The sequence below is a fragment of the Canis aureus genome, chromosome 17, assembly GCF_053574225.1.
Source record: "Canis aureus isolate CA01 chromosome 17, VMU_Caureus_v.1.0, whole genome shotgun sequence".
NCBI lineage: Eukaryota > Metazoa > Chordata > Mammalia > Carnivora > Canidae > Canis > Canis aureus.
Genome location: NC_135627.1, coordinates 41,473,898 through 41,497,623, shown reverse-complemented (window position 1 = coordinate 41,497,623; position 23,726 = coordinate 41,473,898). Strand labels below are relative to the sequence as shown.

The 23,726-nt window shown below is 35.1% G+C and overlaps 2 long non-coding RNA genes across 5 annotated transcripts in view; both read right to left on the bottom strand.

Annotated features, from left to right (window-relative positions):
• Positions 1–17,711, bottom strand: part of LOC144287931 (uncharacterized) — a 28,595-nt gene extending 10,884 nt beyond the window's left edge. The window contains exon 1 of the long non-coding RNA XR_013355762.1: positions 17,208–17,711. This is a non-coding gene — a long non-coding RNA (uncharacterized LOC144287931). The remainder of the gene's footprint in view (positions 1–17,207) is intronic.
• LOC144287930 (uncharacterized) overlaps positions 1–23,726 on the bottom strand; it is a 124,229-nt gene that overhangs the window by 81,954 nt on the left and 18,549 nt on the right. The window lies entirely within an intron of this gene.

The window sequence follows — 23,726 nt, the reverse complement described above, 5'->3', positions numbered from 1 at the left end:
AGAGGAGAGGAGAGGAGAGGAGAGGAGAGGAGAGGAGAAGAGAGGAGGGGAGAGGAGAAAGAAAAATATTAAAATTATTTTCATCAGACAGGACAAGATGAAATCAACAATGGCCTTAAATTACAGCCTCGCTAGAGTTCTGGGCTGATGGAAGTGACAGGATAGTGAAACCAAGGAAGCTGGATTTTGCAGAACAAAGTCAGAGAGAGAACTCCAAAGTGCCACAGAAAGCCTACCATTTGTGAACACTAACACTTGTATATAAGGAAAGTACACAAAGCCAAGGAAGAAATCATCTACAAAATTGAGAGGGGAAAAAAGCCTGTAGTTCACACAGAGCTGGGAGAAGTGCCCATTCCCAACTAGAATATATTATTCATGGAGCACTGGTTAGAGTAAACAGAAGATCCTTCTACAAGTGGTAGGGAATAACTATCCCTACACTAAGCACTCTTTTTGGCTCCATTTAATGAATCTTAAAAGCAAAACCAAAGAGAATTGAACTGTTTCCATGTAAGTAAACCATGTACAAAAGATAAAGCAATAATATTTACAGGAATTAAAAATATTCAGCTCCAAGGGCACCTGGGTGGTTCTGTTGGTTAAGCCACCACTCTTGATTTCAGCTCAGGTCATGATCTCAGGGTCATGATCTCAGCCCTGACTCAGGGCTCCATGCTCCGCACAGATTCTGCCAGAGAGTCTTCCTCTCTCTCCCTCTGCCCCTCCCCCCAGCTCTCTCTCTCTCTAAAAATAAAATAAATAAATCTTTGAAAAAAATATCCAGGCCCTAATAGGGTAAAATCACAATGCCTGGTATCCAGTTAAAAACTAATAGGCATATAGGAGCCAGGCAAATGCTCCACATAATGAAGAGAAGAATCAATCCACTGAAACTGACCCAGATATGATACATATATTAAAATCAGCAGATAAGTTATTTAGAATAGTTAATATAACTGAATTACCTATGATCAAATATATAAGTGAAAGCTGAAAAAAGACAAAAATATAATTTCTAGAAATAACACTACACTATGTGAAATAAAAAACCACGCTGAAACATATCACAAGTAGAAGAGACACTGAAGAAAAAATCTTGATAAATTTTAGTCTTGAAGACATGGCAATATAAACAACCCAAAGTGAAACAGAGAAAAGAGAGAAAAAAAATTGGAATATCAGTGAGCGATGAGATAAATTGAAGAAGCCCAATATATGTATATTTTGAGTCACCAAAGGAAAGAAGAGGAGTTACAGAAAAATATTTTAAAAATTAATTGCTAAAAGTTTCCAAACATAATTTAAAAATTCACAAAAATAAGAAACTCAGTGAAACTCAAGATCCACAGACATGAAGAAAACTTCAAGACATCATAATCACATTTCTCAAAATTGGTAGTAAAAAGAATATCTTAAAAGCAGTCAGAAGAAGATGCCAGATTTTGTACAATGGAATAAAATAAGTAATTAGAACATCTGATTTCTTATTCAAAACAATAAGCAAACAAAACAAAACAAAACAATAAGCAAAATATTGTAAAACAACACTTTTAAAGTACTAAAAGCAAAAGACTGGCAACCTTGGGGTTCTATAGCCAGAAAAAATATCTTTTATAAACACAAGTGAAATAAGAACTCTTAAGACCCACAGAAGCAGAAATACTTTATAAACAGCATACCTACATTCTAAAAAATATTGTAAGAACTACTTCAAGCATGAAAAAAAAAAAGAGTACATGGTAGTACTCTTGTTATATAGGAGTAAGAAACATAGAAAATAGTAACTACTTAATAAAGACATAATGTATTTTTCTTATTAATTAAACCCCCTTATAAGAATTGGACTATATAAACAAAAGTAAGAATATAGCATAAAGATTATGATGACTCTAAAAGTAAATTATATGACTACAAAAACACAAAAGCTAGAATGGGAGAAATAAACATATACTCCTGTATGATCTTTTTATGCATAATGTGTTATAATATCTCTTTAAAGGAGACTGTCGTAGGTTAAGGGTGTAACATATACACTGAAGCAACTATCCACGCTTATTATCCAATAACCCAACTGAAGGGATCAAATGGAGTCATAAAAAAATAAATATGCAATCCAAAGGAAAGCACAAAAAGAGGAAAAAGGGAACAAAGAACAGATGGACAAATAAAACTATATAGCAAGCTGATAGATTAAAATCTAACCACATCACTAATCACATTAAATTTAAATAGTCTAAATACCCCAACTAAAAGAAAGATATTATCATATTGGGTAAAATCAAGCCCAAATCAAATGCTTCCCATAAGAAACAAACTTTAAATAAAAAGGCTCAAATGAAGTAAAGTAAAAAGAATTGGAAAATATATTTTATGCTTGCACTAAAAAGCTGGGATAGCTGTATTAATATTAGGAAAATTAGATTTCAGAGGAAAGAATATCACTGAAGATAAAAAAGTTTATAGTCAAAGGGAGTCAATTCATCAAGAATCATAATACATCAAAATTATTTATGTATATAATAAAGATCATAAAGTGAAATGCATAGTTTCAAGGAGAAATGGACAAATCTACCATTATAACTAATTCAATATCCTTTCTCAATAATTAATAGAGGTAGACAGAAAATCAGTAAATATGGATTTCAAAAGCACTATCAACCAACTTGTCTTAATTTACATTTAATAGTTTTCCCAACAAACAACAGCAGAATATAGCAAGATAATCCACATTCTGGCCACAATACAATTCTCAATGTACTAGATTTAAGTATTATGAGATATGCTTTCTTGCCACAATGGAATTTTATAAATACCTTTTATGATATAATAAAAATGTCAAATACTTAGAAATAAAAATTTTATTCTTCTGCATATAGAATATTATGGAACATTGAGAAAATAAAAGAATCAAAACAAAGGAAGAAATATGACATGCTGATAAATTCAAAGACTAAATATTATAAGCTGGATCAATATATCAATAGATTCTTTGTGGAACACTACAAGATGTAAAAATATAGAAAAATGAAAATAATAAAGATAAGGTAATACTGAAAAAATAGCTAGGAGGACTTATTCTAGTAGATATTGAGCCTTATTATAAAGTTAAAATAATAAACTGATCAGTTTATCAGTATATTGTAGGTATAAGAATAAGAAAATCTGTGAAAAAGGAGTTCAGAAATATCATCCCTCATATGTAGAAACCTGATTCATAAAAAACAAACCCTGCAAATTAGTAGGGAAAGTATAAACTTCTCATTAAGTGGTACCAAGTCAACTGGTAATCCATATTGAAATAAAAAAAAAAATCAACCCTACATCATTTTATATTGAAGAAGAATAAGCTAAGTTTGAGTGGATTTTAGATGTATATCAGAAAGCTGTAATATAAAAGCTTTTAGATAATCATATAGGAGAAAATTTTAGTGAAGTTATAGTATGGAAAGAGTTTAAAATAGTATCTAATCTGTGATAATCAAATAATAATACATAAAATGATAATAAATTTGGTGATACTCTACTTTGGCAGTTTTGATTATTCAAAAATAATCAAGGGAAGGGGTGCCTGGGTGGCTCAATGGGTTGAGTGGCTGACTCTTGTTTTTGGCTCAGGTCATGATCTCAGGGTGGAGAGATGGAACCCCAGAGCCCCAAGTTGGGTTCCTTGCTCAGCAGGGAAACTGCTTGAGATTCTTTCCTTCCTATTTTCCCTCCATCTCTCCCCCTGCTCCTTCCTCTCTCTCAAATAAATAAATAAAATCTTAAAAAGAGATCAAGTGAAAATTCAAGCCACAATGTCAGAGTAGATATTTTAACACTGATTAAAATATTGCTGATGAAAGCTGGCATCCGGACAACATAACAAACTTGTACAAAATCAAGAAGTAAAAAAAAAACAACTGACTAAAAAAAAATGAGCAAAAATTCTAAAAAGGTGCTTTACAAAACAACAACAACAACAACAACAACAAAAGAGATATCTGTATAGTATGATCTGTCTATTTACAAAATTCATTCAATCTCACTAGCAGGAAAATGTAAAGTAGAACAAATAGATTCCTCTTTCATCAAAATAGCTCAGATGGAAAACACTGACTATCTCAACTGCTATCAGGGATGAGGAGCAACTGGACCTCTTTGTATTGCTGCTAACAATAATCACTCAGCAGAGTGCTTTAGCATTATCTGGCAAAATTGAATATATGCACACTATGAACAATTAATTCCATTCCTAGGCATATCTTCTACACAAATACATTATATGCGCATTGGCGAACATTTATAGGAATATTCATGATGGTATATTCTACAATAACCTCAAAGGCAAACAATATACACCTGTACCAACAGTTGAAAAGATACATAAATAATGGTATAGCCATACAACTACATTCTACTGAAAATGAAAATGTATGAAGTACAAATATATATCAAAATGTGGATGAACCGCACATATGTAATATTAAGCAAAGAAAACAACACAAAGGAATACAAAATGTACCATTTTATTAATATCAAATTAAGATTGAAAAAATCATAATATTATAGAACATTCAGATTCATTTTCAAGTGGTGAAAGTACAAAGAAAAATAGCAAAGTTGGGCAGCCTGGGTGGCTCAGCGGTTTAGCGCCGCCTTCAGCCCAGGGCATGATCCTGGAGACCTGGGATCGAGTCCCAGATCAGGCTCTCTGCATGGAGCCTGCTTCTCCCTCAGCCTGTGTCTCGGCCTCTCTCTCTCTCTCTGTCGCTCATGAATAAATAAATAAAACATAAAAAAAAAACAGCAAAGTTTTTACCATAAACAGCAAGATAGTGGCTTCCTGGGAAGGGAGGGAGGTAAAGTGTAAGAAGGGATAATGATTAGGATAGGCTGCAAAGTAGAAGAGTGTTGTCCTATTTCTCAAACTGTGTTGCTTACAATGGTATTAATTTTGTGTGAAATCACTGAGTGGTCCTTTGTTTCGCTTTCTAAGAGGCGGAGGGAAGAAATAAATATTTCTGTATGTGTATTATTTTCATTAGTAAATGTTTAAAAATATATTATTTAATAATCTTAAAGTACACTTGTAAATCAGGAAAAAAATGCATTGTCAAACCATGTGATTGATTCCTAGTTTCTTTAATTCCAGTGTAATGAACTTGGACTTGATATTTATAACTTAGTTTGAAATGCTACACTTATGACCTATATATATATTTCTCCTAGTTACATTTCTCTCTCAGTCTCAGTTTTATCTTTAAGATGAAAGTTAAAACATTTTTTACAAGATAAAGATATATCAGGATGCCTGAGTGTATCTGTATCAGAATCAAGTCAATTAAGGGATTGCTCTTGGTTTCAGCTCAGGTCATGATCTCAGAGTCACAGGATTCAGCTCTGCATAGGGCTCCACACTCAGTGGGGAGTCTGCTGGAGATTCTTTCCCTCTCCCTCTGCCCATGCCCCTCCTTGTTTGTTCTCTCTTTCTCTTAAATAAATAAATAAATCTTAAACACACACACACACACACACACACACACGACATATCTTAGAAGTCATATGGATTGAATGGAGTAATGTTGATTTTAACTCAGAAATATATAGGTCAAAGCCTGACTCTTTTTTCCAGTTTTACTGCTAAAACCTTCCGTCAAGGCACCATGGCCTTTTACCAGAATTCCAACGTCTGCATTCCTATGTTTCAGGTGCATTTTCAAACTTAGTTCTCCTTTAAAAACATATTCATAACATCTTTTCCTTCATGTAGCACTTTACTTGAAAACCTTTCACTATAGGATGAAGTTCCATTTCCTTATTATGACAGAGAGGGTTCTTTCCCAATTCTATACATGACTCTCTCTCTATTCACGTTTTTTCACAAACCTGCCTCAAATCTATCCTTCCACCACAAGAACTTTTCACAGTCCCCTATGCTCTTGTTACTCCGTATCTTTGAACAAAGTGATATCTGGCTGAAATGTGTCCTTTCGTTGTCTCTGTCTGACAAATGCTTATTCTTCCTTCAAGATAAAGCTAAAATTATCCTCTTATATAAAATCTTATGGGTTTCCCTTGACATATTCAACATGAACTTCTCTCAGGACATCATCAGTATCTCTGCACAACTCCACTGGGAATTTGGCATGATCTCTTAGTCTCTATCTAGATTAGTAGTTGGCCAAATTTTAGTACTTTGCTGGCATTTCCCTAGAAGTATTTTTTCCCTTTCTCAAACAGGTCCAAGAATAAATAAAAAGGAAGAGATAAGGGCTGGCAAGCAGCAATGAGGGGGGGGGGGGAAACTATGTCAGTGCTATGGATGGGATGCTTGGGTGGCTCAGTGGTTGAATGTCTGCCTTTGGCTCAGGTTGTGATCCGAGATCTGGGATAGATTCCCTGCATTGGGCTCCCCGCAGGGAACCTGCTTCTCCCTCTGCCTGTGTCTGCCTCTCTCCGCGTGTCTCTCATGAGTTAATAAATAAAATAGTTTTTAAAAAATGCTATGGAGATAAGTCTAAAAGGTGTTTTGTTGTTGTTTTTGTTTTTGTTTTAGCTTTTGTTTTTGCTTTACCTAGCTCTACCCCCCAAATTTTGTGCTGTGTCAGGGTGTTCTCAACAGAAGCAAGTGAAAAAGGGATGATGGACAGCTGTGGTTTTACCACTGAACTTGAAGGAATTTAAATGCCACAACCCTTGAAAGAATAGAAATGAAAGTACTGCCAATGCAGGCTAGAGGCTTTCATACACTTAGACGTCAGGACGAGTCAATTTTGATGTTCAACACCCATATCTAATCTTTTTTTAACCATGTTGCATTCCACTGCTGCTTAACTGAAGATATCACTTCCTTTTAGAATACCAGCCATTTTCACTCTTTTTAAAATATCTGCCCACTGAGTAATGCTCAGGGGAATTGGAAAGCATTCTCCCATGAATAAATCTTGTTCCTACGCAGATAGGCCATACACGAGTTTTGTCCTTGTAAAAAAGAGCTCCATCACCAACCTGTAATTTGGAGTGTGAAATTTGGAAACCTTTTAATAGATTTATCTTTTTGAAGCCAATTCTTTTCACAATTCCAGAATTCTCACAATTAGCATTTACATAGGCCTTTTAGGGAAGCTCAGTTTCAGCTAATTTGGAAGATAATTGCTTATCTCACCTAAATACTCACCTGGGGCATGCAAAGTAAATTTTGGACACCCTATGTTATCCCAAATGATCAGACACAGTTCACCATGGGAATTTCATGTTTTTGTACATCTTGCAAGAGAGGCACTCAACCGCCCTTTTTCCTGGATTATCTTTCAGGATAGTTGTATTATCCTCATTTTTTTACTTTTTTTTTTTTTTAAATAATAGACTTCATTTTTTTAGAGCCATTTTAGGTTTATAGAAAGTTGAGAAGATACTACATATCTTCTACATACCTCCACTTCCTCATCTGAGTTTCCTCTGCTAGTAACATTTTGCACTAGTGTGATAATTTGTTAAAATAATGAACCAATATTGGTGCATTATTATTAGCTAAAGTCCATGATTTATGTTAGAGTTCATCCTTTGTGTTGTGCAATTCGATGGGTTTTGGCAAATGCATAATGTCATGTATCCACCATTAGAGTATCATGCAGAATAGTTTCAATGCCTTAAAAATCTCTGTGCTCTACCTTTTCATTCCTCTCCCACTTCCCAAAGCCCCTGGGAACCACTGATCTTTTTCTTTCTCTGTAGTTTTTGCCTTTTTCTGACTGTCATGTGGATCATACAGTATATAGCAATGATAATAAGAAATATACATTTAGTCTTTGTGCTCTTTTCCTGATACAGAGCTTTAAAAACTCCTGGAATTTCCTGTGTGATAGGGATTATGGGATCATCTTTTGTTATTCCTAACAAGTTCCTTTCAACCCTACCTGAGTTAATAAGGTGACTTTGGGTGGACTCCTTAGATAGCTTCAGGATTGGTGCTGATTGCTTGAGGAAAGAACTATGTGATTAAAGAGTTGAAACTTCATCACCCTGGATCTCCAGGAAGGAGAGTGGGACTGGAGCTTGAGTTCAATGACCAAGGACCAATGATTTAATCAATAATGCTTATGTAAGGGAACCTCCAGATAAACTCCTGAAGGATGGGAGCTTATGGGGTGGTAAACATTATTGAGGTATTGGGAGAGTAACACTCCCAGAGAGGGTATGGGAAGTTTTGTGTCCTTTTCACTATGCTTGCACTATGCAGATCAATTTGGCTATTCCTTTATAGCAAACCAGTAATAGTATATAAAGTGTTTTCTTGAGTTTTGTGAGGCGTTCTAGCAAATTATCAAATACACACAGGGATTTGTGGAAACTTCCTGAATTTATCACCAGTTGCTTAGAAGTACAGGTGGCAACCTGAAACTTCAACTGGTTTCTTTCTTTTTTTTTTTTTTAACATTTGTTTTTATTTAAGTTTGATTTGCCAACATATAGTTCAACTGGCTTCTAAAGTGGGAACGGTCTTGTGCTAACTCCAGGCAATTAGAGTCAGAATTGAACTGAATTACAGAATACCCACTTGGTGTCTGCAGAATTAGAGAATCGGTTGAGATCAGAAAAACCCACAGATTTTGTATCAGAAGTGTTGTGAGAAAAAACAGCCCAAAGTAACCTTTTCAGACTTGCTTCTTTCACCTAGTAATATGCACTTACTGTTTTTCCATGGTTTTTTTTATTTATTTATTTTTATTGTGGCTTGATAGCTCACTTACTTTTATAGCTGAGTAAAATTCCATTGTATGGAAATATTTGTTTATCTGGTCACTTTCTGAAGGATAATTATGAATAAAGCTGCTCTGAATATTTGTATGCAATATTTTTGTGTGTGGACATAAATTTTCACTTTGCTTGGGTAAATTCCAAGGTAAATCATTGCTGGATCACATGGTGAGAGTATGATTAACTATGTTGGAAACTTCCAAAATGTCTTCCAAAGTGACAGTACTGCTGCATTCCTACCAGCATTGAATGAGTGCTCTTACTGTTCTTCATTCTTGATAGCATTAGTTATTGTCAGTTTTTTATTTAATTTTAGTGATTCCAATAGTTGTATAATAGAATCTCATTTTTGTTTTAATTTAAAATCTCCTAATAACATATGAATTTGGGTGTCTTTAAATGCTTATTTGCCATCTGTATATCTTCTCTGGGGAGTTATCTATTCAGATCTTTTCCCCATTTTTAAATTAGATTGTTGATATTCTTATGGCTGAGTTTTAAGTGTTATTTAGTATATTTTAAATATAAGTGTTTTACCGATTATGTGTTTTGCACATACTCCCTCCAGGGCATAGCTTTTTTTCCCTCACTTTCGTAACAATGTCATTTGCACAGGAGAAGTTATCAATTTTAATGAAGTGCAACTTAACTTTTTCTTTCATGGATCATGCTTTTAGTAGGAACAAGTTCACATAGATTTTCTACTATATTATCTTCCAGAAATAATATAATTTTCTTTTTTATATTTAAGTCTATGATACATTTTGAGATAAATTTTGTGCAAATATAAGGTCTATGTTTAAATTCTGGGTTTTTTTTTTTTTTTTTTTTTTTGCATATAGATGTCCAATTAGTTTATCACAGTTCATTAAAAATACCGTTTTGTTTTTGTTTTTGTTTTTTTCTCCATTGTAGTACCTTTCTCCTTTGTCAAAGTTCAGTTAACTATATTTGTGACTCTATTTCTGGGCCCCTTATTTTGTTTCATTGACCAATTGATCTATTTATCTGTTCAACAGTGCCATGCTGTTTTGGTTACTAGAGCTATAAAATATGTCTTGAAATTGTAGGTTAATCCTCCAATGTTCTTCATTTAAGTATTATGGTGTTTGGTTTTGTTTGTTCATTTCTGATGAGCAACTGAATGTCATTTATATTCTGTCCTCTATAGGTAAGGTATGTCTTCCTTCTGGTTTCCTTTTAGATTTTTTCTTTATTGTTTTCCTGCAATTTTGATATGATATACCTATGGGTAGTAGATTTTTAAAAATTTTTATTTATTCATTAGGGATGCAGAGAAAGAGGCAGAGACATAGGCAGGAACAGAAACTGAGATAAATAAACCTTTCTCATGAGGGTTTATATTTATTGGGATATTAGTGACACTGTGTTTAGTCTTTGATGTAATTGTAGATGTCTGGAGCTTTAAACTTCTCCAGTGTTCCTATTTTTGTCTCTCTTGTGTTGGGGATTCTCTAGAAACTTTTGTTTTAAAGATTTTATTTATTTTATGAGAGAGAGAGGGGGGGAGAGAGAGAGAGAGAGAGAGAGGCAAAGACACAGGCAGAGGGAGAAGCAGACTTCATGCAGGGAGCCCAACCTGGGATTCCATCCCGGGACTCCAGGATCAGGCCCTGGGTGGAAGGTGGCGCTAAACAGCTGAGCCACCCAGGCTGCCCTAGAAACTCTTTCTTAAATAGAGTCTCAACCTTGTGGTTCTATCAGCTGTATCCTCTGCTATTATACAGAAGCCTTGTCAATGCGGTGGTGAAATGTAGGGGAGAAGCACTCTACCATTCTATGATTAATTCTCAGTGTTGTAGGGGGTGTATTCCCAGAGATGTGAATTTAACAAGTGCTCCTTAGCTTTTATTTTTCTTTTTAGGTGAGGAAGACTTGGGCAGACTAAAGTTCTTCTATTTTAGGCAGATAGTTTCTCTTGAGGGCTGATGGACAAAATTATCTGGTTATATTTCAGAATGTTACCTTTCCTCCTGCTGCTGCATAAGGAGATTTCTCTTTGGTTTTCAACGTAAGAATATGTTAGAGCTTCAGGGGATAAAGCTATGAAAGTGTGTGGCCCACCTAAGACTGGGCCTCCAGAAATCTTTAATTCCCAAACTACTCCCCATTTAGCCTCCAGTAGTTTATCAATTACAATTTGGATTTTTCTACCAGTTCCTGGCTCCTGCTAGTGGTTTTGTTTCCGCTAAGCTACAATTTTCTGTATTCTAGTTTATGGGGGGTAAGTTTGCCCTGTGACATCAATTCTTTGATGAACCTCCAAAAAGCATTGTTGAATTTTCAGTTTACTATTTTCTTGCTATGATAATGGAAGTGATCATTCCCAAGCTATTTACATGTCAAAGCGAAAAACAGAACTGAACTACCTTTTTAAGGATGTTTCTGTAACAAACAGCCTTGTAAAAAGGAGATAATGTTTCCTCCCCGGAAAAAAGGGCAGGTTTGTATAGCATTTGTGGAATAGTGCTTCCCTCCATATCAAATAGGAGGCATGCATGCAATCTAGAATTGAAAAGATAATATCTCCCTCCAGAGCAAAGGGCAGGCATGTTAACTACCCATTATAAGAGACTGAGATTCCCTATGCTCAGGGGTTTTCTGTAATGCTATCCACTGTGTCTCCAGTGTTATCTGAACCTCTTTCTGTCATTCTGTGAGAATTAGATCTCACAAAAATCATGCAAATATGCTTATACTTTGACTACTATTTTGTTTACAAATAGAGAAAAATCTCAGACACTTCACAGTTCCTCACACAAAACATACCTTCAAAAATTAGAGAAAGATTTTCCAGATATTTTCAGATGATGGCATAATAAGAATACAGACAATTAATAGTATTTACATTGAAAAATTCCAATACCTAGCATAATACAAGATGCAAAATAAATAAATGCCATTTAAATTTTGTGCTGATTAATTTTACTGTCAATTTGGAGGGATTTGGGGATAAGATTAATATTTAAATCAGTGAACTTTGAGTAAACAGATTACTTGCATAATGTGGGTGGGCCTCTCCAATCAATTGAAGGCCTGAATAGAACAAAAAGAGCAGCCTCCTAGAGCAAGAATGAATAATAGACTACCTTCAGACTTTATCTGGCCTACCTTAGGACAGGAACTGCACCATTAGCTCACTCTGTGTCTCAAGCCTGCCAACCCACATTGCAGATTTTGGACTTCCTAGCCTCTATAATCTCATGAGCTAACTCTTTATGATAAATTTTTTTTCCATCGATATCCACATGCTATCGGTTCTGGTTTTCTGGAAAACCTTGACTGATACAAATGTCTTGAAAATATATGGGACTGTGAGATATAATAGATAATTCAGAGAAATAGGTAGGAAGATGGCAAGTCCATTTGCTTCAGTTCTTTAGCAAAAGAACAGTAAGACAACATATTGAAAGCCCAAAAACTGTGTAAGTATGATTGACTTTTGAAGAGTTTATGAACCTATATACTAAAAAGAACTCACTTCATTTGGAACCTAAAATAAATCTGGTAACTCGCTTTTATTACCCCATTGTTTTTATCCATTTATGTATTAAATAAGAAGATACTAAAGGGATGAGTATACATATTCACAACTCCTCTAAGTGACTACAGTAAACTTGAAAAACCAAAAAGATGAAAAAGGTTCTTTTTTTAATTTAAAATTTATCAACTGGGGATCCCTGGGTGGCTCAGCGGTTTAGTGGCTGCCTTTGGCCCAGGGCGTGACCTGGAGTCCCTGGATCAAGTCCCACGTTGGGGCTCCCGGCATGGAGCCTGCTTCTCCCTCCTCCTGTGTCTCTGCCTCGCTCTCTATGTCTATCATGAATAAATAAATAAATAAATCTTAAAAAAAATTAAAAAAAATAAAATTTATCAACTTAGTGAGTTACTTATGACCTGATTTCTTTCTCCATGAGACTTCAAAGAACAAATACCTGCATAATTTGCATTTTTAATTGATAGTCTGCTTATGCTGGACATAGGAATGGAATTAGGTATCAGGATGAGACAGTGTTGAGCCACAGAGCATCAGACACGACCAAGAGAACCAGTTGGATGGCTATGAAATTGTGAAGCAAAGTAATTAGAATTTTACAAAACCATCAAACAAAATTCAGACATTTCCTGGAGAAAGAAGATTTTAGAAAATAAATTGTCATAAGTACATCAGTACACATAGAATTGAAATATTTATATGAATATGAAATATATCCCATTGAAATTTTGCTTATCATAGGCCAACTGTGATTTTAATAGATTCTTAATGGACTTATTTTCCTAGCAATGTTTAGCCTCCGAAATTCTTTGCATCATTGCTCAACTATTCAGATCCCAATATATGGCTTTATGGTCATATCAAATCTCAAAAAGTTATGTTTTTATATTAATAAAAGCTTAATGTTTACTTAATGTTAATTCAATCTTAAAATCTGTACTTTAGGTGCTTAAGCATGTACAATTAATACAGAAAACTAATGTTTCTGTTTTGAACAATCAGCAAAGAAAAAGCATGTCAGTGCATTCAGTCACTTTCTAAGAGTTTTCCAATTGCAATTTTTTGTTTTGATAACTTATAGTCCATTGATAATATGAAGCTGCCTTTATAGAATAATATAATCACGGTTTCTATAATGACTTCACTAGGTTACATGAGTCATCTCATTGAATCTGATGGTCCTCATCAAAATTTAAATTTGAAATATCATCATTGATATATTTTTCCATATTTCCTGATTAGATTGGTCAATGTACCAGTTTGTGGGAAGACTTCTGTTGCTCCTAACTTTAAGTAATTACCCACATGGGTTGCTGACACTTTTTACTTGAAAAACATAAAGGAGTTGGATGATATTTCTGGCAATCACTTCTAACAAATGTTTTCATTCTATTGTCAACCTCCTCCTCCTCCTCCTTCTTCTTCTTTCTTCTTCTTTTTTTAAGGAGTTATTTTAGAGAGAAAGAGAAAGTATGAGAGGGGCAATGGGCAGATGAAGAGGAAGAGACAGACTCTTAAGCAGACTCTGCTGAGTGTGGAGCCCAATGCAGGGATTAATCTCACCTCTCTGAGATAGTGACCCGAGCTGAGTCAGCTGTTAAAGTGACTGAGCCACTCAGGTGCCCCTTATTCTATTACGATTCTTACAAAGTAATATGGCACCCACTGAAGTCTTGTGGAGAAAAATTAAGGCCATCCCACCTAAAGTTTAGCATTAGCACAAGTACAGCCATCTTAGGTCCTTGTGAATAAGAACTGAACTTTACGGGGAAAACTGCAGAATGTCCTCAATGTCCTCGGCAGGTAATCCCATATCAGAAAGACAACAGAGCCCACACCCGTGGTAGAAAGTCCCATCTTAGAGTGAGAACAGAGCTCAATGCCCTTGAAAGCCCCATATCAGAATGTAAACAGAACTTGAGAAATTCTTCCATCCCTTCTGAAAGGATGGGATGAAGACCAGCCTAGACCTAGACCTAGACCAGCCTATAAAAAACCCAGCTGTAACCCACTTCGGGGTCCAAGTCCCTGCTCCGCTGTGTCGGGTATACTTGGACCCAAGCTCGAGCTTGCTAATAAACCCTCATGCGCTTGCATCGGTGTCGGCTCCTTGGTGGTTTCTCAGATTCGCAATCTTTGGCACAACAGTCTAACTTGAAAAAAAAAATTGTAATAATTCCTAAAATAACCAGTTTATAGTTAAAACTCAAAGTTATTAAGGTGAGACTTTGGACTTAGACTTTAAAGTTGATGCTGGAACTTTGGGGATAGTTGGATGGAATAAACTTATCTTGCATGTGAGAAGGATGTGAATTGTGGGGCAGAAGCAGAAAGCTATAGACTGAATATGTCTCCCTCAAGTTCTTATGTTCCAATCTAATCCCCAGTATGATAGTATTTGGGGGTGGGGCCTTTGGGGTGGTTGGGTCATGAGTGTGGACACCCCATGAATGGAACTAATGTCCTTATAAAAGAGACCCCGGAGAGCTCCCTTGCCCCTTTTGCCCTGTGGGGACACATCAAGAAGACAGCTGTCTATGAACTCACCAAACACTGATTCTGCCTAGGCTTTGATCTTGGGCTTCCCAGTTTCCAGACTGAGAAATAAATGTGTGTTGTTTATAAGCCACTGAATCTATGTTACTCTTTTACCACAGCCTAAACTAAGACAGACTTAATATTGCATTGTTGGGGGGCACCTGGGTGGCTCAGTGGTTGAGCTCAGGGTGTGATCCAGGGGTCCTGGGATCTAGTCCTGCTTCTCTGTCTGCCTTTGTCTCCACCTCTCTCTGTGTGTCTCATGAATAAATAAATAAAATCTTAAAAAATATATAGCATTTTTTAAAGAGTTAAAATGAAGTAGAATACTATTACAACTTGGAATTGTTTAGACCCACAATGCCTTATTGTAAAAGGCATGCAAACTCTGTATGAACCTTCATGCAAAGCAACTATTTAACAACCATGTTTATAGATGATTGGAAAATTATTTAAGTACACCCTTACATGAAAGCATGTTAGTTATACATAGTCGCTTTACCCAATTCAATTATCTTATGGGGAACTGGATGGGGAATTTATAGCTAAGAAATAAGACATTTCGTTTTTTTCCTTTTGAAGAAAATAAACTACCATTGGTGTGATGTTGGGCATAAGTGTCATCTATCCTAAATATATATTATTTTTCCTCTATTTGGATCTTTTAGATTTGCTACTTATCTAATTATTTGCACTGTACCAAAGTTTCTAAATGCTTATAGTATTTTCAGAAATTAAAGATTCCTATCAAAAAATAAAGTGGGGGCAGCCCGGGTGACTCAGCGGTTTAGCGCCACCTTCAGCCTAGGACGTGATCTTGAGACCCGGGATGGAGTCCCACGTCAGGCTCCCTGCATGGAGCCTGCTTCTCCCTCTGCCTGTGTCTGTTCCTCTCTCTCTCTCTCTCTCTCTCTCTCTCTGTGTGTGTGTCTCTCATGAATAAATAAAATCTTTTTTTAAAAAGTGGGCTTTGCACATAAAGAAATACAGTACTGCTTGTTTCCCATTTCTCTATTTCTTTCCAGTTAATTTTAATCAATATTTTATACAATGATATGCAATGATTTGATAGTACTAGGAAAGACAGCTTTAAATGTCCTTTCAGCTTGACTAAACTTTAGGTTTCTTCCCAATTGTAAGCATTTGATCTCCCTTTTCTTAGAAAACTTGCAATTGCAAATCCTCTCTTCCCCTTTGAGATGTAAATCTTCTACAAGCCTAGAGTGTCTTTCTCAAGGATCTGGGAGCCATCCTTTTGAAATGTAATCGTCAGGGAAAGAACCATGCCTATTTGCCAGCCTCTGTGGGAGGGTGGGAGCCTAACTTCAATGAGCACCAATTAGCCAGCACTGATGGCTTAATCACATTCACCAACCTATCCAGTAATGTTCTCCAGTACTTTTCCACTAACTAATTCTAGGGATGCAAGACACTTGCCTTTGTTTTAGAGATGAGTTCAATCTTCTCCCCCTTGTAATAGTCTTAAATAAATTCTTATTCATTATTTTAACAAGTGTCCGTTATAAATTTTTCATTGGTAATATGGTGCAAAGTCAGCCCATTTACTCACCCTTTAAAATTTTAATAATCTGAAATATTAATTTTAAGAGTAAAGGTATATTAGACAAAAACCAACACTGAAAAAACAATTTTTGTGTTTAAACTTTGAGAAATATATTTTTGTCTTGTTTTTGTCTTCCTTATTCTAAACTCAATTACATCTTTGCCAGTGTGTGGATCTTGTTGATAACAGCTACCAATTTGTGATAATTTAATTTGTAAAATTAAATGTTAAACCATGAAATTTTCAAAAAGAGGCTCAAAAAATTATTTTCTGGAAAATCCAGTGAGTATTAAGTAAAGTGACTACTTTTGGTGAAATAAAAAGGATGCTCTTTACATTACTAATTAAAATCTTTTGATTCATCTCTCAAAATGCCCAGTAGAATAGTCACCTTGTGAATTGTCATACAGACACGTGAGAATTCCCTCCACTGGGGCCATGGCATGTTCTTGCCATTTCCAGTTGTTCCCCTCTGCCCCTCCTAATTAAACCCAAATTATCCAAACAATGGCTGGCAATCAGCAAGAACCATTTCTTCCATTCTGTGAAATTTGTATGACATCTTCCTTCTGTTAAAGCCCTATAAACCATTCCCTCCCTTCTTCGGAGTCTTCTCATGTGGGTCTTTGTTGAATAAAGACTTAAACTGATAATACGTTACTTGATTTTTATTCCCCACTAAAAATATTTCCATGCAATATGTTGTTCTTGTAAAATTCAATTTGTGTGTGTGTGTATATATATATATATATATATAATTATATATTATCGTATGTATATTATATAATGCAATGTTATTCTGTTGTGAGGTTAAAAAATATTACATTGAGTTATAAATATGCTTACCTTTCCACACATTAGAGAAATGCAAAAGAAATTATCCTCAGCTACTATTTCCAAAGTGTTTTTGGCAGACTAATCTCAAGAGGAATTTTGATCAGATAACTCTGAGATCTACTAGAGATTGAAGGCCAGGAACACCAGTGTTGCCACATCACAGCACATGCCAAGTATGATGCTACTTGTGTGTCACAGAGGCTTCAGCTGAAGGCAGTGGGAAGCTTATGCTAGGAACTAGATAGAACCAGCCCAGGGTTGAAAAGGCCCCAGGACTCAACCCACCCCATCATAAGGCACAATTTACATTAGTCTTTTAAAAGCTCTAATAAATTCCGTCTTTTAGAGGAACTCTTTAACTCTTCCTATTGTTGTTTGCTTGCTTGTTTATTTTTTTAATTCCAGCCTAGGTTTAAAGTTTTCTTTTTCTATTTTTAAAATAAAACCTATTCTGGGAAAATATTTTGGAAAATACTGTTCTAATATTTTTATGGGAAATGATCTTTTTATATAAGTTATGACCTTTACTCATAAAAAATGAGAGAGAAAGAAATATAAACAACATTTTATGAAATGTCTTCAAATATTCCTTGGCTGCAAATTCTGGCAATTATTCAAATCTACAAAGGACATTGGGTCAACTGTAACAAATCTAATCACATCTATCCAACAGTTTTAGGAAATGGTCCTTTGCTTTGCAACACTCTACTAATTTCTTCTGTGTTTTTTTTTTAATATTGCATTTTCGTAATGCAATCTTCATATATCTCCTCATAATTCCTCATGCATTCCAGATATTATGTAGTTGATAGAAGGTATATTTGTGAGTCGATTAATGATTTTCCATTTTCTAAAGGAAAGCGTTTAGTGTTTATAGTGTTTTGGTATAAAATTTGCATATTTAAAAATGAATATATGATCACTATATATAATTTTCATTATTTAAGTATATAACATTTCATCATAAATGCTATTAGCACAATTATATTTAACTTACCACTTGTGGTACGAGAAATAATAAAATTTACAAATGTTATCTGTATTACAAGCTTTCTTACAATTCAGCCAAATAAACCCTTTTGATTGAACTTAAATTGAGAATATTTTTCAATGCCATAAATAATGCTTAAATGTTCCCAATTCCGCTAAGATTGCTGTAGAAATAATACATAAAATAGAGTGATTTGCTTTAACAGAGCACTTTTTAGTGAAATAAGACTTTAAAGCACAGTATAGCGAGAGTAGTTATTAAAAAGACATCGAAGCAAAACCAAATAGGAAGAATTTATGCTCTTGAGTGCTTTGCCGAAATCCTTTCAGTCGTGTTGAAGCAAGATTGAGTCTATGCTTTCCCAGTTTTGTGTGTCAGGTAAAACATAGCAGGGGGTGAAATGAATTCATCTTTCTGTCTTCAAGTAAACTAAAAGCAATTTTTGTCTTCCCATGTGGTCACTTGAGGTGCTTGTCATGTTCAAGCTAATGATATCAGGCACCCTCAGGTTGTTTAAGTATTCATGAAGTAATTAAATTCTCATTAACATATAAATAAAAGAAAACTGAAAACAAGTTTAGCAGGCACCTAACATCTGTTCTAATGCTTTTAAGTATTAAAATGTGCCACACACAGAAGGAAAAGTGCATTCTGTTCTGGGAAGTATTTTGCATAGATTATTTATAGAAACTGTAATTAAACTGATTTGGCATATTAAAAAAAGTTAACAGCCGAGCATTATTTAGATAGTTTGTTAGTCTCTGTCACCTCAATAAGGAATTAAAAATAGATATGGGAAAAGTAAAATTGGGTTTTGTTTGTTTTACATTTCAGATAAAATTATCAGAATAGTTGAAGTTTATTTCCATCCTGAAACAAGATGGTTAAATTTCGCTCTATACAGGCGTACATCCCATTTTGCAGCTGCAACCAAAAGCCCTTTTCACTGTAAATTATAAAATGGCTTGGGTGCTTGTCCAAACATGTCACATAAATCTATAAATTTACCTTATTCACATATACAGATGATTTCCTCTTTAGTGCCTTTTATATATGGATTTGTCAAATGGTAAAGTGAAATGTATTAAAGAAAATCTTACCTTTCATTATTAACTGTTTGATTTCATGTTATTTGCCACTTATACTAGATTTTTTTTCATGCCATGTACTGTATTTTAAAATTGCACATTTCCCAAACCTTTTGCTGTTTCTTAATTTTTCCAAACAAATCTGCCATTCAAATAAAATAAGTTAACTTGTCTGACCTGGAATTATAAAATCTGTATGTTCACTAAAATAAGGAGGCCATGAGATCAAAATACTGTGCCCCAAGTATGAGTGGGAATTGTAGGAGAGGGAAAGAAATTTTCCCTCTACCCTTCTAAATTTTTGCTTGGGACCCCTGCATCCAATACAGATTAACAAGAGAAAACCATTGGATGCAGGGGACCAGTAAAGGTACTATAGAAACAGTCCACGTGGAAATGATGGCTTGACTATGATGATAGTGGGGAACAGATAAGTTGTCAAATTTTGGTTATGTTTTGAAGATGAAGGCAATGTTACCTGGGGCAGAAGAGGAGTAAAGGGAAAATCCAAGGTTTTTTTTTTTTTTTTTTTTTCTGAGAAATTTGAAGAACAGTCATCATTTAATGAGATTAAGACTGGGTAGAGTAGCATTAAGGATCAGTTTTGAATGTGTCACATTTTAAATGTCTCTTATCCAACCAAGCACATTAATCAAATAGGCAATTGAATGTATGGGACTGTTTCAGAGGCAAGATGCAGACCAGTGATATAAACCTTGGTAGGTAGGAGAAAAGTAATGGCATTTAAAATCATTAGACTAGAGGAGATCACAAATAAGATGGATGTAAATAGAGGAGAAAAGAGGCTTGAGGGCTGAGCTATTGAGCACGCCAAAATTTTAAGGTCAACGAGATTAAAAGAAATGGTCCAGGAGGTCAGAAAAAATACCAGAAAAATGTGGTTTCTCAGAAGCCCTGTGAAAAAAAGGGTTTCAAGAGGAGGAAATAATTAACACTGCCAAAGGTCAAGTAAGGTGAAGACTGAAAATTTATTATTGAATTTTGCAACATTGAGCTCACTGGTGATTTTGATTAGAAAAGCTTTGTTGAAAGGGTCCAGGTTAATGAGTGATTGAATGGGATAAGAGAAAATGTCAAGAGAAGAATCTGAAACAGGGAATGAATATAGACAACTGAGGATTAGTTTTTAAAAAGTAATATATTAACACATCTGTTTTGTGTAAATCACGTAATCTGCTTAGATAGGTACTTGGGGCACAACCACATGTCTTAGTGGAGCCTCCTGGTGGTCCTAGGACCGCCACCAGCAGCTGTGCCTTCAACAGAAAATTGAAAACCTGTTTCTGGACTAAAGACCATCAGTGGAAAGTTTCTTTATTTTGTACTTGCAATCCATTTCTCCTTTTTACCCCTGAGCCACCACTTTCCCCTGCCCCCCTGCCCTTCCTCTTTTGCTCTCTTCAGTGTATTAGTACACAATTCCCTGTTTTAAATTCCCTGGGTTAAATCCTTCCAGTTGGAATATCTAGCATTTCTTTCGTTCCTGACTAGACCTGAATGTTAAAATGGCTAATTGTGGTCTTCATTTTCATACCTTGCTTATGTTTTCCTTTTTCTAGGAAAGTCTTATAGTTTTTCCCCCTATGAATTTAAAATTTAGAGTACTTTAAGTATTCTGTTATTCTTTTGTGTAGATGTAGAGCTTTCCCCAGTAACTCCAGGTAGGTCACATGGACATTTCCTTCTCCAAACTTGAATGGCAGTCATTAGTTGAAATGTATAACATAGCAGTCACACTGTACATGGATAAACAAAAATATACACCTTTTTAATATTAATTAGATGAATTATTTGTGGAAAATAAAATGTTGTCCTGTAAGTTCTGTATGGTACAGTAATTTAAAAAGTTCTTTAGGTAAAGTTACTGGATTTCTCTGTATCCTCCCCTCCTCACTCTCACTCAAAACTGTTGCTTGGTCTTAAAAGGTCTTGTAGGGATTAAAGAGAAATAAATGCCCAGATCCATACAATGTCCTCTGTACCCTGGTCTCTCTGTCCTAACATCTGAACTGATTCTTGGATGGGTGGCAGATTCCATGCACATAATTTTTTTTTAAAAACACTTTATTTATTTATTGATGATAGAGAGAGGCAGAGACATAGGCAGAAGGAGAAATAGGCTCCTGACGGGGACTAATGCAGGACTCGATCCCAGGACCCCAGGATCACGACCTGAGCCGAAAGCAGAATCTCAACCACTAAGCCATTCAGGTGCCTCTCATGTGCATAAATTTTGTTTGTCCCTTATAGCTTAAGTCTAAGGATGATATGTTTCAGGTCCACATCTCCCTTTCCCCAGAAATTTCCTAATTCCCTATCTATGTGACTTGACCCTTTCTTTCTTCACTCTCACTGACAGGCCACATGTTTCTTTGCTTGCCTGTCATTTGGCATGAGAAGTGAAACCAATATAATTTCCCTTTTCTTATTTTAAACAATACTCAGAATAATGAAAGGAACTTAGCTACGTTCTCTAGGAGATTATTGCTATTGGACAATAAGATTGTGTATCATCTAAAATAGCTTATGTAAGATGACTTAACAGTTGGTGTATCACAATTTTAAGACCTTCATCTCTAGGTTTTTTTTAGCAATTCAAAGATATTATGTAATGATATCTGGCCAATCCCAAACAAAATATTCTGACAGATAACTTCTTCTGAAATATTAGTAAGATTCCATTAAGATAGTATTTTCCCTTACTACCAGGAGTCTAATGAACTTAACTATGCTTGATCAAAAATTATTATTTTTTTATCCTAGAGGTCTTTTAGGAAATCAATTGACTGATAATTAGTCCTTTCTGTTTTAGACAGTCTTCATGATATACCCACTGGGTTCCTGTATAGCTACTCTCTACATGGGAAATGTAGGAAATTCAATGTTTTATAGACAACAAACAAGAATGGTGACTTGAAATAGCTAAATTCTGACCTTACTGCCTATCCACTCTACACCAGCAAGTTTAATTTGATGTGGCCAAGTACAGATTAGTATGAACAGTTTGTAAGGTGGTCTTTTTCCAAAATCTCAAACATTTTGGTGGGGAAAACCTTCTGTCTGTAGAAATGCTCCAACCCATCTAGCAAGTCTGTTTCCTTTGGAACAAAACTCAGAGAGAAGTCAGGCTGGGATTTAGCTCATTATTTCTATTTTTTAAAAAATATTTTAATTATTTATTGATGGGAAACACAGAGAGAGAAAGGCAGAGACATAGGCAGAGGGAGAAGCAGGCTCCATGCAGGAAGCCCAATGTGGAACTCGGTCCTGGGATTCTGGGATCATGCCCTGAGCCAAAGGCAGAGTGCCCAGTCAATGAACCCTCACTACTTCTAAATTCTCCTCCTGATAATCTCTGTGATCAGAAATAAAGATAAGTCTCCATTTCCTTTCTTTTTTACTTCCTTTAGACAAAAATCCACTGTTAAATCCAGTCATTTAATAAACTCAAGAGAAATTTTTGTGGTCAAAAAGCTCAACTTTGAGAGTGATGATAATATATTATGATTCTTTTCCCCCTCCCAAAACAAGAAGTTTTCTACCACAGATAATTTTGGCCTCTGAGGATATTTGGCAACATCTGGAAACATTTGATTGCCACAATTTGGGGGATGTTATGGGTATTTACTGATAAATATTCTTAAATTCACAGAACATCCCCCAACAATAAGGAATTATCTAACACAAAAATGTTGAGGTTGAAAAACACTTTCTAGACAATACCACCCTTTCTTAAAATAGACCATACATTTAGGTAGGGATGCCTGGGTGACTCAGTCAGTTGAGCAATGGACTCTCAGTTTGGGATCAGGTCATTTATCTCATGGATTGTGAAAGTGAGCCGCATGTTTCAGGCTCTGCACTCAGCAGGGAGTCTACTTGAAGATTCTCTGCCCCTGCCGCTCCCCCCCAACACTCATGTACACACTCTTTTTCTCAAATAAATAAATAAATCATTAAAATAAATAAATATATTTACATATAGTGATAACTTTTTTTTTTTTTTACTTTATGGACAATGAGGACATTATTTGTTTTTTCTTCATTTATGTATTATTTTTGTCTAGTGTAGCTGAAATATTGATGTATCAAAGTGATTATAATGTATTATTCTTTTCATAAGACTTTCCAGACAAGCAGTATCTTAATTTGCAACACAATTCAGTAAGTATTTACTACACATTTATTATGCATAACTATTCCTGGAGGAACCAAATATGTCTAAATGAAAGTTTCCTTCAGTCTAGGGGCTTAAAATCAGTGAGACCTAATCCAATAAGAACTATAATTAAAGTTTAAAAAAATATATTTGAAAGGAGAGGGGAGCAAAAGATTAATTCTTGCTGGGAAGTTATGGGAAGGTCTTATTCAAGCAATAAGATTTAAGCATGCTGGGAAATAATGTCAAAGTATTCAAGAAAAAGAACA